The sequence below is a fragment of the Canis lupus genome, chromosome 22, assembly GCF_011100685.1.
Source record: "Canis lupus familiaris isolate Mischka breed German Shepherd chromosome 22, alternate assembly UU_Cfam_GSD_1.0, whole genome shotgun sequence".
Taxonomy (NCBI): domain Eukaryota; kingdom Metazoa; phylum Chordata; class Mammalia; order Carnivora; family Canidae; genus Canis; species Canis lupus.
The window spans coordinates 25,524,432-25,543,682 of record NC_049243.1 but is presented as its reverse complement, the minus strand read 5'-3'; the positions used below and the strand labels follow the sequence as shown (position 1 = coordinate 25,543,682).

At 35.5% G+C, this 19,251-nt stretch overlaps 1 pseudogene; it reads right to left on the bottom strand.

The window, feature by feature from the left end:
- Positions 1 to 1,049: 1,049 nt before the first annotated feature.
- On the bottom strand, positions 1,050 to 1,712 carry LOC106557554 (annotated as a pseudogene).
- Positions 1,713 to 19,251: the final 17,539 nt, after the last annotated feature.

Here is a 19,251-nt window from a genome sequence, read left to right as displayed (position 1 = left end):
ATTTATTTGAAGTCTCTTATGTAGTTCAAAAATACACATAATTTTGCATTATATATTTGTATTTTGTACCATACTGTAATAATACATTAAAGTATGCTGTATGGGTAACTCAGTGACTCAGTCAGTAAAGTGTCCAACTCTTCATTTCTCAGGGTTATGAGACCAAGCCCTACATCAGGCTCTATACTCAGCAGCGAGTCAGCTTGGGATTCTCTCTCCCTCCCCCGCTCTGCCCCTCCTCCTGCTCACACACTCTCTCTCTAAAATTAAAAAAAAAAAAATCTAAAATAAGTTGTAATAATATGGAAGTATTAGTTTTCATCACCCCCCATTTAAGTAAAATTGATTTTTGAAAGCAGGTTTCTTACTGAGACTTGTTTGGGGAATGATAAGCAATTATTTCAGCTGCAGGATAATTGTAAATATGTTTTATAAGAAGTAGAGGTACTAAGACTAGAGATATAGAATAAGAAATTATTCCTTAGGCCCATAAATACAAAGACAATTTAATGTTGTATTTAGAGAAGATTTATGAATTCTTTTTCATACTATTAGGATTATTGATATCTACCCTTTGGAAGAGTAACAATCTATATATAGGCTCATCTCACTATAGAACACATAGTAGGAAATCAATAAATATTAAAGCATATAGTCTTGAGTGGTTTTACAGTAGCTCAGTTTAGAAGTGATGAGGGGTTTATAATTTTTTTAGTATAAAAAGTCATTAAGTCAAAGTATGCAACAGATAAAACCTATAGAAAAGAGATTTCTCCATCATAATCTGTTGCTTTAACAAATAATATTTTGAAAACACATTCCTTCAGTTATTATACAGTTTATTTATTTATTTATTTATTTATTTATTTATTTTTAAGAAAGATTTTATTTATTCATGAGAGACACTGAGAGAGGGAAAGGCAGAGACACAGGCAAAAGGAAAAGCAAGCTCCATGCATGGACCCCGATGTGGGTCTCGATCCCAGGACTCCAGGATCACACCCTGGGCTGAAGGCAGCCGCTCAACTGCTGAGCCACCCAGAGATCCCCTATACAGTTCTTAAAATACAAAAGGAACTAAATCTGTAAGAAAGCCTAGTAGACCAGATTCTGTTCACAGGACCTTGTATGTTGGTGGTTATTATGTTGTAGTACATCCCACACCATCCACCTCCACTCCTGCCACCTTGCCCAGAGTAACTTCCACTGCCTGCCCACCATGGCCATAACCACACAAACCATCAGAAGTATTGTAGCCTTTGCTGTAAATCTTCCCCATTCCCATTCTTGCAACAGATCCATAATCTCTCTGACTACCCATTCCATCTCTGCTGTAAGTGTCCCATTCCAGAACCTCATTCTACACTAGAATTCAAGAAGAGTTTAATGTATTGGTGTTGTCTGCTATTCTTATCTTTAGACATGGTAGCTACTGCATCGTCATGTCAGACTCTACATCTGCTTCTATTGCTCTGCCACCAGCTCCAGTATCAATATCAGTTAGTATTGGACTTAGCAATGGCATTTTCAGTTACATTAAAAGGTAATCCTCTCATATATACAAAATGACCACCCAAAAAACCTGAACTTGCATCACCAGGCCCACCTAGCCATGTTTTACCGATTCCATCTTTCAATCTGTCATCAAAGCCATCATTTCCATAGCCATAATTATTATAGCCATCATAGTTACCAAAGCCTCCATAACCAGAGATATTGGGGAAGAAAAAGACAGGACAGATGTCAGAGATGGAACAGATATATTATTTACAGAATTCTGTTTAGTCAGTCAACAAATATACAGTGAGAGCTTAATGTGTGTCAAGCACTGTGCTGAGTGCTTTGAAATACAGCCAAGTCCTAATTCAATATAGGAGACAAGAAAAAGATAACCCCATAGTTTGGAAATATTGTGGCTGTGAGAATGATGTTTAAGTGAATAGAATAAAGATGTCAGAAAGTTGGATCTGGATTGCTGGTACAGGTGAAAAAAGACACAATTGTTTTATTCAACTCCAAGTAGGAAACTTGCTTTTGTTTTCTAAGTAACAAAGTTAAAATGCTGCAGTTCCTGTTATTATTTCTGGAAACTACTTGGGAAAATATTTAGAAAAATCATTTCATCACCTTCCCCCCACTCCCAGCTGCGGTATGAAAGCTTTGATGAATACTTGATTTTAACTAAATGACCACCTTTCATATCACTGGCAATTTTACATAGCTGGAAAGAGCTGCAGAAATTTCAAAATGGGAAGTATGAAAATATGGCTCAAATATCATCATTATTTCTTTGATATTTCTTCATCTTTTTAATAATATATATTTTGTAATACATAATATTATTACTGGTTTCCTTTCTGAGATTTTTAGAATATTGATATTTTACTCTTCATTTGATTAAGCATATAGCTCCAGATTTTATCTTCAATCCACAATATTCCTTTTAAAGAGAGATATAAATTTGAATGGCTTTCCTTTTATGCCACTTCAGATTCCCCAATGAATATTAGTTTACAAGTATACAAGTACTGAAACCTCTCAGAATCCACTGATTTCTCAAAGAAAGTTTCATTTGGGAAATCTCTTCCTCTTGCCTCTAAAAACTTATTGTTATCAATATTATAGAGACAAGCATAGAGATGAAGGGTGTGGAGCATTTTCTAATATAAGGTTTCTGTGGTGTGTGTGTGTGTGCATGTGTGCTCATGTGTGATGTGTACACACACCCATGTGCTCATCCATGCTCATTGGTGGTGGTAAAATATTTTTTTACTCCTTTACAAATAAAAGTGTCTTATTCTAAAGAAGATACATAAACTATCAAATGCAATGTGATGTTTTTGTTAAATAATAAGCAACGGAAGCATACAGAAATAAATATTTCTCATGGAGGTAAAATATATACAACTATAAAATCATAAATATACAGGAGAATTATAATATGAATTTGTAAATTGTATGCAAATAGCTTGAAACCAGATCTATAAAGACATAAATAAAGCAACAAGACTGAAAGGTTTATATGTTGGCTTGTTTATAGAGTAGCACAAACATTTTTCTTTTTTAATTGGCAATTAATTTTCGGCAGCCATCTAGGTACTTTCATGTCAAATTACTTTTCCTACACTAAACAAGATTAGGCATCCAAGCAGCAAAGCACTTACGTGAAAAGTGAGAAACTGACTGTCAAGTAGATATTTTCCACCTATAACCAATTAAAATGTTTCTTTTTTTGATGAATGGGTGTTGTAATTTCACATTTTGTATTTTTACCTAAGTACATACCTGTATAACATCCCAGTTCATAAGGGCTAAAAAAGATGAGTATTGAGATTTCTGTTATTTCTTTCATGCAATACACCTTCAGAATGAAACAAGCATTTTTAATGCAGTGTAAAAGACAGAGCTTTCTTATGCTACTGCACACAAAAATATATCAACAGTACATGCACGTATATATGTTTAAGTGTATATATGTGTGTTTGCGTGTAGATCTACATGTATGTGTTTTTAAGCCATAAACCTCAAAAAATTATTTCCATCAAATGATTTTTAGTTTCTCAGTTCTTTGTAGATTATCGTTTTAGATTAAAATGTAGAGATGCCTGTATTTAAAAATTAGACCATTGACACATAAGGTAAAAAAGTAATGTATTATTGATAATCTTCAAGTGAATGACATAAAAAGGAAAATATTGATTTTTTGGAAGATGTCTCATTTTTCTTACTTCACAGAAGACTGATGCAGGTTCATGAGCCTATCAATATTATTTGAATTAATGCATATTCCCTACTATTGATTGCTTTAACAATGATTGTCATAACTGATTTATGGGCACTTATGCCTGTTAAATATTTTAAGAGGTAAATATCAGATTTGTATATATAAGTAGATTGACTTGAATAAACAACAGGGTTGGATGTTAACATTATAACTTTTGATTTAATCCATATTATAATACATTATGCAAGATGTATTTTTAAGATAGCAGCAAAAATCCAACTAAAAGTTGATATTAGATCACCTTGCTTACTAGAGTTAAGTGAAGAATTCTTCCCAAGGATAACGAAGTATTTTAAATTTTCAAGTAGCAATTCTCATGTCATTTGGAAATATATCTAACATTTATGGGAAAACCTAGGATCTATCAACCCAAATATAAAATTTGAGTATCATCGTAATATACTTAAAATTGACTTGTTTCTATTGCTTCAAATAGATCAGCATGTAGGATTATATTTCAGCTTTCTATGGCGACTGAATGATACCCAATCCTTCCCAAATAAATGAGACAAGGTGTGATAGTGTGGGAAGTGAAGAGAGGGTATATATTTTCTATGTCATCTTATATTTAGCATGAGTATCTTTGATTTGAGATGTTAGATATGCATTTACCAAGGAACCTACATTTTTAAAAACAAGTTTATTGAGGTATCACACTCATATCATATTCACTTGGTTTAAAAGTATAATTAAATGGTTTTTAAATTGACAGACTTGTATGAACATTACCACAATCTAATTTTAGGAAAATTTTGTTACCTCAAAAAGATATGTGGTGCCCATTGCATTCACTTCCTGTTCCTATACCCAACCCCAGACAACCACCAATCTACTTAATGCTTTTAAAGGTTTACTTTTTCTGGACATTTCACATAAATAAAATCGTCCAAAATGTGGCCTTTTGCATCCAGCTTCTTTCATTTAGCATAATATTTTAAAGGTTGATCCATGTTGCAGCATGTATCAGATTTCATTCATTTCTATTGCCAAATACCATTCCATTTTATGGATAACCACGATTCTTTATGCATTCACCAGTTGATGGATGCATGCATTGTTTCTACTGTTCAGCTATTACAGATATTTTTGCTCCGATCATTCATGCAGAAATCTTATTGTGGGCATATGTTTTCATTTATCTTGCATACTCTAAACATGGCTTTGCTGGATCAACATGGTAAACTTGGACTTGACTTTTTAAGAAATTTCTAAATTGAATTGGCTAAGCCATTTTGTATTGTTACCTACAGTGGATGATGGTTCCAGTTTTGCTATATCCTTGACTATTTGTTTTATATTTTCTTTTGATTATAGCTATCCTAATAGATGTGAAGTGGTAAGTCATTGTGGTTTTGATTTGCATTTCCCTAATGGCTAATGCTGTTGTACATCTTTTTGTAAGCTTATTAGCCATTGCATATATTTGTCAAGAAATGGGCATTCAAGTCTTTTGTACATTTCTAAACTAGATTATCTGTCTTTTGTTTGTTTGTTTTTGGTATCATATGTAAGAAATCATCATCGGACCCAACGTCATATGGAGTTATTTTTATGTATTCCTGTAAGGGTTTTATAATGTTAGTTTTCACATTTAGATCAATGATCCAGTTTGGGTGAATTTTGTTTTGGTGTGAGGAAGAAATCCAAATTCTTTCTTTTGCATGTGAATATTGTCCCAGCACCATTTATTGAAAAGACTATATTTCACCTCGCCCCCCCCCCCCACGCCGCCCCCCCCCCCCCCCCATTGAATTGCCTGTTTTACCTCACATCACATTCTATCCCCCTTTTTTGGAATATCTCTTAACCTTTTCTTGACAACTGGACATTTTAGGTAATAACTCAGGATCTTAACTCTACTTACCTTCTCAGGGTTGATGCCACTGTTTTCTTAGTTATCATTTACCTTTTTAGTGAGTTGACTGAACTATATGCAGTTTATTTCAATTGTAATACACAGTTGTTTTTCTTGTTTTTATCTTTTTACCTGACTACTAGAATTGTCCCAGGTCAGTGTCAGCTACTTATTGGTCAAAAGTTGTGCATAAATTCCCTTGGCCTGCTGGATATTTTCCCTCTGCAATTCAATGCATGTATTATTGGACACTGCTATCATCATAGTTCAGAGTTTACATTTTTGTACCGTATCCTCCATCCCTTTTGCCTAGAATTGCCAACATGGATTTTTCCTGTATGATCACTTTTAGAGGGTGCAGGCTCTGACATGCACATAGTCTTCTAGATTGCCTATAATGGGTTTAATTTTATTGTTAAGTCTAGCTTATTAGTAATTGTTTCTGAGACATAGTAGCTTATTCAGCCAGTGTTTGGTTAGAGGTTGTGCTTAATTTAAGTTCCTAGTTCCAGTGAAGCTTCTGCTCTTTGCTTTGGATCTGTGTGTGACTTAGAGAATGTTTTCATTTCTGTCCCCTTTTTGCTCTAATTGCTCTGTGGTTCATTCAGCTTGTGCACAGCCTTTCTGTGCCCTGAGGTTACATGTGATCCCAGTAGTTCTTCTTGGATAGCGCTTTCCCTGGTTCTCTCTATTAAACTATTTGATTGCTCTGCCATCTTAATTTTTTTTCCTACTGGTAGAGCTATGTGTACCCTTTTAGTTGCTCTCTACCAAGATCACTATTGTTTATGTTATCTCCCCTTTCTCTCATGGGCATGGAATTCTTCGCACTCTTTTTCAAACAAAGTTTTCTCAGGCAAAACTGAAACCTTTTCTCTGTTGGGTCTTCCACATAAGTCTTTGCATAACTCACAAGGTCTGGAACCAGGGACAACGTCCCATTTCTCCTGGAGTGACACACCTGCTGTATGACCAGGAGATGGAGAGTGTTCCCATCTTATTGGCTGTCCCTTCCTTAGAACCTCCACCCTAGAAGCAAGATGGATTGGGGATCAGGATGCAGTATTCTGGTCCTGTAATGTCTGGAATAGAGATTTTTGCCTTGTAAATAGGGACTGGTTGACAGAAGGGAGCCTTGGCCCTCTGGGCTATGTTGGCCCAAAACACTGCTTCAGCAACATGTTGTTGGGGAAAATGAGATACCAGTGGTCTGCAAATCTCATGGTAATACAATTTTTAGACTGGGAACTGAAAGGGGAAAAGCCCTGTAAGGTGAAGCTTTTTGAGTGTAAGAAGTCAAAGGGTTGTAGCCTAAATGTCACATATGCTCACTGTTCTTACTAAAATTAAGTAGATTTTATTGAATGAATGTTTTTTTCATTTGTTGTATGTCCTCAGGACAATTTACAAAGACTTAAAATAGTGTTGTTGTTGGTTTTTTTATTTTATTTTTTATTTTTTTAAAATATTTTTTATTTATTCATGAGAGACATACAGAGAGAGAGAAGCAGAGACATAGGCAGAGCGAGAAACAGGCTCCCTGCAGGAGCCCCCTGATGCTGGACTGGATCCCAGGTCCCGTGATCATGACCTGACCAGCTACCCAACTGCTGAGCCACCCAGGCGTCCCTGTTGTTGTTTTTTTATTTAATTGTCTGCATATTAATGATTGTTTTGTAGAGGAGGGTTTGCCGAGCATTTTACTCTGCCATTTCAGGAGAAATCAGTCTCTTAAGGAATTTACTTTTAAAGATAAATATTTTGTTTCTGTTTTCAAAAAACTAAAATATTCATTTGCAGGAATAAACACTTTAGGGGGTCCAATATATTACAAACTTTTGTAAATGTTGCTAAACTCAAATGTTTCTGTCAAAATAAATATCTTGACTAAAAATGCAAAATGGCAGCCCTTTATCAACCAAAAGAAACACATATAATGCCATTATCGTTAACTTTTTTCTCTCTGAACAATATTTCATTGTTCTTGATAAAGTACCATTTGATACCACCAACACCAAAGTCATTGTTAGCATAAATTTTAATTGATAATATATAATCTAATTGCCAATCTCATTCTGCCCTAATTTATAATTCTACCTATGTCATAAATATGAATGGATAATTTCTAACATATACTATCAAGCATTTGTTCAAGGACTTCCTTTAATTACTTCCATTATTACTGATCCTGTGGTGTAGGTGGGAGAAATTTGGGTAACCCTTTGGATGCTACCACTGTTTTATGTGTCAAAATTGGATTAGAAACTATGCATAATGCAAATAACCATGTAATTATTTTGAATTTACAATGTATTTACTATGTAATTGCATAGTAAGTACCATATAATTACAAGATGATTACATGATTATTTCTGCCTTTTACACAGCTTTAAAAGCAAAAGATTTTGTTGCAATTATTATTGGCATTTATTGGTAAGTGTTACATAGTAGGGAACAAAATATTTATCATGTAATCAACGAAGCAAGCAACTGTTATTGTCTTTTTTTCAGTTGCAAAAATATATTTTAAAGTTATTGGAGTTAACCTAAAACTGCTCTAAAAATCAAGTTTATTAATTAAAATAAAGTTATTACACTCAAAGAGTTAGCCATAAGTACAGAACATAGTTTGATATCTCTAAGATAGCTGATTATTCTATACATCATTCTGTTTACTATGGTTGTATATTTTTAATTGAAGCTCTGAATTTGAGGTTTTTAAAAATATTTGGAGAAAATTTTAATTGGCCAGAGTAGAAACTCAAGGACTAAAATGAAAATCATATCTAAAAATATCCATACTAATAGAATAAAACATATCATTATTTTCTTGTGTTTACCCATGCTTTAATTTCCCCAGTTTCATTGAGAAATAATTGACATACATCACTCTAAGAATTTAAGGTATACAGCATGATAGTTTGATTTACATTATTGTGCAATGATTACTGCAGTGGGTTCATTTAATATCCACCTTCTCATATAGTACAATAAAAAGAACAGAAAAAAGAAAAGGGAGAAAAAATCTCCTTGTGATGAGAACTCTTAGGATTTACTCTCTTATCAAGTCCTATATATCATATAGCAGTGTTTGCTATAGTCATCGTGCTGTACATCATATCCCTACTGCTTATTTATCTCATAATTGGAATGTTTGTATCTTCGCCACCTTCTTACCATCCCTCCTTCCCCAATCCTTTGCCTTTGGTAACCACAAGTGTGATCTCTTTTACTATGAGTTTATGGGGGGTTGTTTTTTATTTTGTTTTTACGTGTCACTGGTGAGATCATGCAGCATGTGTCTTTTTCTGTCTGACTTATTTCATTTAGCATAATGCGTTCAAAGTCCATGCAAGTTGTTGCCAATGATAGGGCTTTCTCATTTCCTTATGGCTGAATAATATCCCTTAATATTAATATATATGCATATATATTCACATACTACATCCTTTTATTGTATATATATACATATATATGTATACAGATATACAGATATACATATATATATATATATATATATATACACACACGTACAACTTCTTTTTTTTTAATTTATTTTTTTATTTGGTGTTCAATTTGCCAACATATAGAATAACACCCAGTGCTCATCCTATCAAGTGCCCCCCTTAGTGCCCGTCACTCAGTCACCCCCACCCCCCGCCCACCTCCCTTTCTACCACCCCTTGTTTATTTCCCAGAGTTAGGAGTCTCTCATGTTCTGTCTCCCTTCACATTTTCTCCTTTTCCCTTTATTCCCTTTCACTATTTTTTATATTCCCCAAATGAATGAGACCATATAATGTTTGTCCTTCTCCGATCGACTTATTTCACTCTGCGTAATACCCTTCAGTTCCATCCGCGTCGAAGCAAATGGTGGGTATTTGTCATTTCTAATGGCTGAGGAATATTCCATTGTATACATAGACCACATCTTCTTTATCCACTCATCTCTCGATGGACACCGAGGCTCCTTCCACAGTTTGGCTATTGAAACCACATACCACAACTTCTTTATCAATTCATCCACTCATGGACACAGGTTATTTCTGTATCTTGGCTATTGCAAATAATGCTGCTATGAACATGGGGGTGCAGATAACTTTTTGAGTTGGTGTTTTGAATTTGTGTTTTCCCATTAGTGGTCTTCATGTGTTTATGAATTTTCTTATTTTCCTCTTGCTGTTGATTTCTAGTTTCATGGCACTGTGGTCAGAGAAGATATTTGTTATGATTTGAGTAGTCCAGGGTGTGCACTGGATTCCCTGTCAAGGTGAGGCCACTGGTTTTGCTCCGCAGATGAGGAAAGCTGCACACTGTGCTCTCCGTTCAAGTGTCACTGTTTGTAGGGTTTTGAATAGGCTCTGCATCTTCTCATGTGCTTTTCTTAGGTTCCCTGGTTGTACGTGCTAGGTTTGTATTCAGTGATGAGTGGTGCTATGAATTCAATTCTTTGCCCAGGAGCAGGAGTAGAAGCAGCTCTAAAGCTGATAAAACCCTTTGTTTGTTGTTTTGACTCAAGCCAACCCACACTCCAAGTTCCCTGGCTGAATAGGGCCAGTACCTTCACTTTGTAAATTATAGGCTCTGTCTGCCCTCCTCAGGGCTCAAGGCACCATGCAGAGGCATTGTGGGGCCACGCAGATTCCAGGAGTTGCCCTCAGCCCTTCTGGTCAGAGGTGGTGGGAAGGCACTTTTCACAATGACTAGGACTATATCTCAACTCCTTTGCCGGGGCAGGATGGGGAGAGGTTACTCTCAATTTCTAAAACCAGCTCTCTGTTTCGGAGATGCTAGGAGCTACCTCAGCCTTGGCTGTGAATAATCCCCCTGCCTGTACATTGCATGGGGACTTCTTTGCTTTGGGGAAAACAGCTCTGGCCACTCACCTCTTGGCTGCATAGCTTCTAGGACTTGTCACTAGTTCTCCTGGTCAGATGGGACCAGAAGACATTCTTCACAGAATGTAAGACTATGTGGCTCTGCTTCTTGGGAGTAGATAAACCTGGCTCTAGGACCAGTAAAACTCCTTGTCTAAAGATTCAATAGGTAAGTCTTCACCTGGCCAAATCCCATGGTCAGAATGTACCACCAACTTGGTTCCACAGATGAACAAAACTGCTGGCTAGGATTACTACTTGGGCACTGGAGGTATGTACTTGTTCAGCCAAGATGCATATGCTGATTGTTGCAAGCCCCGCCCCTGCTTCTCTGTCACAGTCCTGATCCCCAGTGGATTAGTCCCATAGGTTTCCCTGCAATTCCTGTGTGTGAGATCAGAGTAAGGGCTCCCATAAAGTGACCCTAAAGCTGAGGAGGGGGTGGTTGGCTCCATGAGTTTTCTCTTTCTACTGAGGGAACCAGAGGCTCAGAGGAGCCCTCTCCACATGGTGCTACACTGACCTGAGGGAGGGGCAACATGATGAATGGGTAGCCACTTCCCTTCCTCTCCTAATGCTGTCTTCATATCTGTGGTGCTGGGAGTACTTCAGCCTCACTCCTATGTTCTAGGATTCTCTCAGTGGTCTCTTGTCCTGGAGCAGTTGTTGAATGTTCTTGTGAGGGGGAAGTGAGGACAGGAACAACCTATTTTGCTGTCTTATCTTAGTCACCCATACTTTTTTAACTTTATAAAAGTAAGCATTTTATTTTAGAGCAATATTAAAGTTACAGGAAAATTATAAAAGTGGTACAGAGTTTCCACATACCTTATACACCCAATTTCTATTAGTATGAACATCTTGCATTAATATGGTGTGCCTCTTGGTTGTGACAGTTTCTCAGACTTTCCTCATTTTTGATGACCTTGAGAGTTTTGAGGAATATTGCTTAAGTATTTGTAGAATATCTCTCAGTTGGGTTTTGTTGAAGTGGACTTCTTTTATGATTGGACTGTGATTATGTGTTTTGGGGAAGTAGAACACAGGGGTAAATAGGGTTATGTTAGCACATTGAGGTGCTAATGAGATCAGATTATATCAAGACTATATAAAATAAGTATGATTTATAACTATTGTTATTAACCTTGATTGCCTGTGTAAGGCAGTGATTGTCTGAGTTCTTTTTTTTTTAATTTATTTTTTATTGGTGTTCAATTTACTAACATACAGAATAACACCCAGTGCCCGTCACCCATTCACTCCCACCCCCCCGATTGTCTGAGTTCTTAACTGTAAAATTATTCTTTCTTATATCTTTCCACTCTATACTCTTGAAAAGATGTCAAAATTCATAACCCCACTTAAGTATAGGGAAGTTATGCTCAATCTCCTTGAGGACAGAATATCTACATACATTATTTGGAATTCTTCTGTATAGTAGGTATATCTGTTTTCCCCCATTCATTTATTTATTCAGTCATTTATTTATATCAGTATGACCTCATGGATAATTATTTTATGCATTGAGTTTTAATCTAATACTATATTTTTTTTGCTCAAATTGCTTAATTTTTGACCATTGGAAGTTCCTTCATTTGGCTCCTGTGTCCCTTTGACATCCTGAGCATTGTGAATTCTGTTTGAGCAATTACATATAAAGCACTCTGTGCAGTAGTATGAAGATTTTTGTGTGGATATGTTATCAGATCTGTTGAGTAAATATCTAGGTGTGATTTCTAGAGTGTGTGGTAAGAGTATGATTACTTTTATAAGAAAGTATCTTCCAAAGTGGCTGTACCATTTTGTGTTCTCAACAGTAATAAAAGAGAGTTCCTTCTGCTTTACATGATTGTCAATGATTGGAATTGTAGATTTAGTCATTTAAGTAGGCATTCAGTAGTATCTCATTGTTGTCTTAATTTGCAATTATTATGAGAAATTATATGAGCATGTTTTCATATACTTACTTGCCATCTATCTGTCTTCTTTGGTGAGGTATCTATTAGAGCTGTTGCCTATTTTTAAATTGAGTTGTTTACTTTTTATTGTTGAGTTTGAGAGTTCATTATGTAATTTGTGTATATAATTCTTTATCAAATATGTGATTTTGAAATATTTTCTCACAATCTGTGATTGTATTTTGCTTCTTTTAATAATGTCTTTTGCTGAGAAGTATTTAACTTCAATGAAGTATAGTGATCAATTTTTTCTTTCATAAATTATGCTTTTGATGTGTTCATATTAGTTCGCTAGGGCTGTTGTTACACTGTACCACAACCCAAGTAATTTAAACAACAGAAATTTATCCTCTCATAGTTTTGGAGGCTAAAATTCTAATATTAAGGTGTCAGTAGGGCTATGCTTTCTGTGAAAGTTCTAGGGAGTGATCTCTGCAAAGCTTTTCTCCTGGCTTCTGGTGGTTCTTTTGTTTGTGGCAGCTTAATTCCAATTTTCATTTCAAGTATTCCCTCTGTGTCCAAATTCCCTCCTTATATAAGGGCACCAATCATATTGGATTAGAGGCCTCTTTTACCACAGTATAGCCCCATCTTGACTTAACTAATTGCATTTCTGTAATCCTATTTCTAAATAAGACCATATTCTGGGGTACTAAGAATTAGGACTTCAACATATTTTTGGGGACCCAATTTAACCACTAACAGTCACTAAAACTCATCACCAAACTTAAGCTCACATAGATGTACTCATAGTCTATATTCCAGAAGTTTAGTAGAATTGCATTTTACATTTAAGTCTATGGCCCATTTTGAATAACCTTTTGGAAAGTTGGAAGATTAATTTCTAGGTTTATTTATTTATTTTTGCATATGGAGTTGCAGTTGTTACATTACCACTTGTTGAAAAGATTAGGCTTTCTTCATTGAACTGCCTTTGCTCCTTTGTCAAACAAAGAATAGTTGACTTTACATCTGTGGGCATTTTTCTGGGCCCTCTATTCTGTTCCCTTGGTCTCTATATCCATTCTTTAACCAATACCATGTTGTCTTAACTACTATATCTTTGAAATAAGTTTTAAAATCAGCCTGTGTGAGTCCTCTAACTTTTTTGCCCTTCAGTATTGTGTGGGTTTTTCTAGCTCTTTTGCTTTTCAATATGAACTATAGAATGAGGTACATTTTTCCATGTATGTGACAGGATTTCTTGAAAAGTTCAGCAATTATAACTAAAAGAGCAAATCATTAGCCTTGCTCTTTATCTGTGGCTAATATAATTTCTTGTATGAGTGACTCAGCTATAAAATAGAAACTTCTGCCTTTTAAGAGAAGAAAGCAAGAATGACTTCCCTAGCCCTCAGTTAATGTCTCAGATATGAAGGCATGGAAGGGACCATGCCTTTTTTATGCCTTTTTATGGAGGAGCTTCTGCTTCTGCTGATGGAGGCTACATTGTTCACTGAAGTATTGCCCTCTTCTGTTGCTGGTATATGCTACTGGTTCACACCTGGAGAAGCTTGAAAACCTAGGCAGTGCATTTCAATAGTATTGTACATAGAAATCCTGAAAGAATATTGTTGAAATGTGTATTCTGATTCAATATGTCCAGCATGGGCCATGATTTTGTACATTTAGCAAGCTCTTGAGTGATGCTGCTACTATTACACAAACTACACTTTGAGTGGCAGAGAGCTAGAGAAGTTTTTCTCAAACTTTAGCATGCATAAAGTGACTTAGGCTGTTTGTTAATATACAGAATGTTGAGTGTCATCTCTAGAATTTCTGATTTTATTAAGTATGGAAAAGATCCTTTGAATTTGAATTTCTAACTTATTCTCAGGTTACGTTGAGGCTGATGATCTAGGAACCATAATTTGAAAAACATTAATCCAGAATTCTAACCTATGACTATTCCAAAATAGAGAAGTACCAGGATTCCAGCTCATTTGACAGATTGGAGGAAAAAAACAACAACAAAGAAAACCCCCCAAAATCTTCTCCCTACCCCTCACTGCTTATTGACTCAGCTTTTGGCTACATGATCAAAGCCTGATCTGCATGTATTTTGAGAGAAATCGCATTTGCTGGCAGTGCTGCTGGTTATAATTAAAATGGTCCAGTCACTACCAAAGATGGTTTTATGTTAGCTTTTTTATATACATAGACAGTTATAGCATTACTATAACTATTACTGTAAATAGCATTATAATAACTAATATATAAATAATAATTTCATCCATAATTTAAAAAGGAAGCCAAAATTGTTACTCATACTACATATTTTCAAGAATACTAAAAAAATATAGAAAAAGACATGTAAGTAAAGAAAGCTGACTGACTAGTAAGGTTAGTTCTAAGTTGTTCAAGTGAGAAAAACCAAGCCATGGAATCAGAATAGGTCACTCTTAAGGCATCAATATAATTGAAGGCATTGGAGGAAATTTACCATTTTGATACAAATTCTTGTGATGACTCAAAAAAATATTGCAACATGAGAGATTTGAGAACTGGATAACAATTTTTGGAAATAATAAAAACAAACAGGATGATTTGTGAAATCAATCAATGTTAAAGAAATCAAGAGAAAACGAAAAACTCAAAACAAAACAGACTTCATCTTGTGGGAAATGACTGTACCCTTCCCCAAATGCTAATGGGTACTCAAACAGTTGCTGAGTCTTAATACCGAACACTTCTTTCTCTCACATTTTGTACTTAATTAAAGCAAATCCATAACCAAATGCATATTAATTTAACCACTCCCCACCCACCCCACTGCTAATAGCCTGGGCAGCAATGTTTTCCTTTCAGTTGCTATTAACATACCTGCTTAAATTCCCCTTTGCTTTCTCCTATGTGCCCAACAGTGTATCTTTAACATTGGCTCAGATTGATCCATTTAAAATAACAGACCAAATCACTGATTTTTTTCAAAATTCTTTAGTGATTTTTTACCACATGCTATAAACTCATTTATTACTAATCCTCCAAAGCATCTCATAATTTGGTCCTTGTTCCTTATCTTTTTGGTCTTCTCCCATTACTTATTCCAGGCCTCACACCTGCTGGCCATGCTCTTGCCTCAGTGTCAGTTGTTGTTCCCTTTGCTTGCTTCTCCAGAAATCTACAAGTTGCCCCCTCACCTGCTTCAGTCCTTGATCATATGTCATCTTCACCATCAAGCCTTTCTTGACTGCTGTGAACCAGTAACTGCTTCTGTTCCCACACTCCTTCTTCCCTCCTCTACTTTAGATTTCTTCACAGCACTCATTACTGTCTGACATAAAACATAGTTTTCTCATTTGTGGCTTATAGTATCCTGCTATATTATAGGCTTAAGCAAATACATTTTTTTTTTTTTTTGGTGGAGGTGGTGACTTTTTGTTCATTACCGTATACTTAACACTTAAGAGAATACTTGATAATTCAAAACAGAAATACAGAAGATGGGAAATTATCAGTGAACATACAAAATATGTGAAAGACAAATCCAGAGAATCTTAGAACTGAATAATAAAAGTTCAATGGAAAAGAAAAGAAGCCAGGTAAAGAAAAAATAGTCAAATTAGGGAATGCTTTCCTCAAATCTTTTTTGGATTAAAAGTGCAGAGAAAAATTCTTGGGTAAAATAAATTAATATATAGACTATTAGCAATAAAAGTAAAATTCTAGAAACTTGTCAGACAAAATAGGTTGCTTGCCAAGAATGAAGACCAGACTGTCATTTTTTCAAAACTGAAATTTAAAATACATGTTAACTATGTTTATGGACTTACAATAAAGAAAACTGTGCTTCTAGTAGCCTGTGCATGTGTTTGTAAGGGAAACAAAAAGCAACTTATGGAATCCCCCATTTGTGATGGAGACTGCTAGTTTCTACTGTGGCATTAGGTTTGCATCCGGCCCAGTGTCTGCTCAGTCTCAACACATTTCCCCACGCCTGCAGTTAACTGAGGCCACGTGACTAAGTTCTGGACAAGTGAGTTAGGAACAGATGTGATATGTACTGATCTGTGACCTACATCATTTGGATATGCCTTGTTCACCACCTCCTTTTCCTCCCCCAGGTTCTACCACTTAGAAAACTTAATACCAAGGTAAATTTAAAAGAAATCTGGATCTCTCATCAACTTTGAGGAGCAGAGATGCCTTATAAACTGAGAACATTCACATAAATGTGGTAAAGAAGAAACCTTCCCTGAAATGAACAATTCTTATTTCTTAGCTCTGTGGGCAGATCCAGTGTCGGGCAAAGTTAAGGAATAAAATACACACATGGATGTTAACTAGGTATATTTCCGAAATCTAAGGACAGAAGAAGAAAACTTCATTTTTTAGCCACTGAATTTTAGTCTTTCCATCACAAAGTATAGCCTTCATCCAAAGTAATAAACTACCTACCCATTTGCCTTTTCTCTAAAGATCACCCAATCAAGAATTTCATGGGAAGAAAGAATAGCTTTTACTTCTTACTATATCTCTCTAATGTTATAATGATATGTGAGTTATTTTTTATTGTTCTTTTCCTAATAAAATATTAATTGTAGAAGAAATTAAAAAATCTGTAATTCAGTATAGGATGTCAAGCCAAATAATTTAGCTAAATTAGTTACCAAGAAAAGACAATATATACAAATATAGATATAGTTCTCTATATCTCTTTATATATTTTTCATCCTATAAAATTCAATTTAAATTATTTCCTTCTCATAGAATTCTGTCCATACTTCATTATAACTTATGTAGCACATGATTGTATGAAAATCTGTCTAAATGTTACCTTCTATACTGTGAAAACCTTGAAGACAAGAAATTTATCCTTTGCTATTATTTATGAAATAATACTATTCATAATTTTATCAACTAAGAGGTAGATGTAATTAAGCACTATAAAAATAAGCCAAAACTAGAAAGACAAAGAGTAGATGGAAAATGTAAATTCTTATATTTGGGTTCAAAATAGCAATTTCATAAGGGCAGGAAGAGAAAGGCCTAGCTTAACTAGAGCTCATATAAAATGGCTTATGAGATTTTGTTAACTACACAGCCTGTGCGTCAACAATGTAACATGGCTGCCAAAATAAGCAATAAGCACAATGAAAATGTTTCACTTTGCCAGGCTCAATAAACATTATTTTGCTGTTCTGATGGTCTCTAATTAGGATAATTAAGAACTGAAGTGTCAACATTGGCCCCATCTACTAATTTCCTGATTGTTCATGGACTTTAGCCATTACACATTTTGTTGCTCTGCATTCTATCACTCTGCTATTTTTGCATTGCCTAAGAAAGGCCTATGACTCCCTCTTAGCTACTCTGACGCATGTGCTAGACAGTTTGCATCAATGTCCAAAGAGCTGATGTGATAAGATACGCAGTCATAGAACTAGCAAGAGATACTTGGAAATTGCTTTAAATCAGTTGTATTTTTGGCCAAACAGTGGCTTTACGATTTTTCTGATGAGCCCTAAATTTGATATTATAAATAGGAAGTATTCATAAGACAGTCTGGAACAGGTTATTTACACAGAGTTTCATTGAATGGTAAAAAATGAAAAACCTTGGGAAAATTCCTTAAAATCACATTTTGGAAGACAAATGAGAGATGTTTGCCTACCTGTGGTATTCAGGCACAGGAAATCTACACTGCTGTATGTATTTCAAGAGTGACAATATCACTAATGACTCGACATTGGTTATTCGAATGGCATAATGACATTCAGTTGAAAAATAGTTTTTCCATTTTTTAAAAAGCATTTCATTATAGTATCAACATGATCCTTTTTTATGAAGATAGAGGATAACTCTTTTAACTTTCTTTGTCCTCAAATTTAGGTAAATATCTTATCTCAAATCAGAATGGAGAGTATCTCATCTCCTGCTTGAAGTTTGATTCATGCATGTTTCTCTCACCCCAGCCCATACACTACTTGATGTTTTCCCATCATTAAAAACACAAGTCCTTTTAGTTTCTCTTATCTATTGCCCCTATACCAGATGCAAATGTCTTAGATCATGTTTCTGAAGCTCAAGTCCTGACACAGAGATCTGGGTGCATATTAAGTTATTAATGGAGGACTTTTCAAGAAAAATGTAAAGGGAGTAGAACAGTATAATAAAAGGAAAAGTGCTAAACAAGAATTTGAGTTCAGATCAAGCCTAGGCTTTACTCGGCTGACATAAACTGCTCTGCTGTTTTGTTCATGGTATCAGGATATCATGGGCTGTGAGCTTCCCTCAGAGTTTGGGCAGGTGTGTATATTTCTGGTTTAAGGTAATTCCAAGCAACCAATAACAATTTCCATAGAAAAAGTGGCATCTACTACTAGTAGCAGCCAACATTCACAGCAGTTCAGAAATGGACTGTGACCACAGAAGTAGGAAAGGGAATCTGGAGTGAAGGGTGGGGGCATCATCCAGGCACAGCTTTTCCAAGAATTCTATGGTCAAAATTCCTGAGAAAATTTACAAGAGGAGAGTTCCTGGGAATAGCAGGCAGCCCACCAGCATGGACGCTGCAGCTAGCACCGAGGCTGTAACTACCTCTGTAACTTCTGGATGGGGGGGCCCACTGAACTGGGAGCTTGCAATGTAGAATGACCCAGATCCAAATGTTGGAGAACGTTGGTGTCTGGGCCTCAGGTTACCATGTGCTTATCAGACATGGATGTTGTACTTGCTCATTTACAGTTAAAACTAGCCTTGTGAGTACCACCCATTGCCTCAGGGGATCATATGAATATCGAATATATTTCTTCCTTCCCTAATTACAAAGCAGCA